Genomic DNA, 1,439 nt, shown 5'->3' on the forward strand with positions numbered 1-1,439 from the left:
CTATCTATCTATCTATCTATCTATCTATCTATCTATCTATCTATCTATCTATCTATCTGTCTGTCTGTCTGTCTGTCTGTCTGTCTGTCTGTCTGTCTATCTGTCTGTCTATCCATGTATACACAAACATATATTTTTGTGTGTGTATGCTTCCCATATTAACTAAATTATTCTCTTATATATTCCTTTTTCCTTAAAAAAAAAAAAACCTAACAAAACAACAAAATCACACGCAAGCCCTATCTTTGTCCTATTTCACTTTCTCTGTGGATACTTGAAGACATTAGGATGTTGAAGAGACATTTGTCTCTTCTCCTCCTGTTAGGATGTAAGCACTTCTTTCTTTAACTCCTTTCAGATTCTCAAAAATGCATATGCCTTCCTACATTTCTTTAGCTTCTCTGGTATCTCAAAGTTTCTACTCAGCTCTGTTTTTTTTTTTTTTTCATTAAAAATGCTTGAAAATTCACTATGGAAGGTCTTTAAAATTTTTTTTTCTGCTGTCAGAGTATGTTCAGTTTAGCAGGATAAATTATACTTGCAAAGTCATTATGGTTCATTTGAGTAAATGAGTGAAAAAAAAAAAAACATCTATTAAGCACTTATTATATATGTAGAATACCATGCTAAGAATTGGGGATACAAATAACTAAGACTGTCCCAACTCTAAAAGAGTTTACATTTTAATGAGGGAAATAAATACATGGAAGTTTTCAGCTGCAAGTCAGATAGAAAAGCTAAAGCAGATGCTAACATCTCTTCTTTAAAATCATTATTTAAGTGTCCCTATTTCCAGGATTCTTGGGTTCAGAGTCACGGGTCATCAGCATCAGAGTCTGAAAGAAAATGATGGTCAATATGGCAATAATGCTGGTGGTGATAGTTTGTCTTTCCTGCTACATAGTGCCTCTTGTCTCCTCGTGGTCTTTTACTGGTTCAGTTTGTCTTTTGTGTTTTAGAATATCATTTTTCAAGTTGCTTTTTTCTCTGCGTGATAGTTGTAGACACTTAAGAAATCTTGCATGATACTGACTGTAGTTTCTTGGTGCTTAAACTCCTTTTTTGGTTGCCTGCAGAAATATTTATTTGACTTGGAAGTTCTGGATTTGAGCTATGCTATTTCTGGGTGTTTTCATTTTGGGGTTTCTTTCAGAAGGTAGTCTACGAATTCCTTCTATTTTTACTTAGTCTTCTGATTCTAAAGCATATGGGAAGCTTTATTTTATTTTTTCCTGAAACATGGCATTTAGGGGTTTGTTTGGTCATGCTTTTCAAGGTATCTGATTTTTTTTTAAGCAATCGGGGTGAAGTAACTTGTTCAAGGTCACACAGCCAGTTATTTCTGGGTGTGGTGCTGAGTGTCTGAGCCCGGGATTCGATCCCCAGGTCATCCCGACACTGGAGCCGGTGCTCTTACTCGCTGAGCCACCTGGCCGCCC

This window comes from Petaurus breviceps, unplaced genomic scaffold, assembly GCF_028583685.1.
Source record: "Petaurus breviceps papuanus isolate PSGF00001 unplaced genomic scaffold, PetGlider_PUasm1.0 90730, whole genome shotgun sequence".
Lineage (NCBI taxonomy): Eukaryota > Metazoa > Chordata > Mammalia > Diprotodontia > Petauridae > Petaurus > Petaurus breviceps.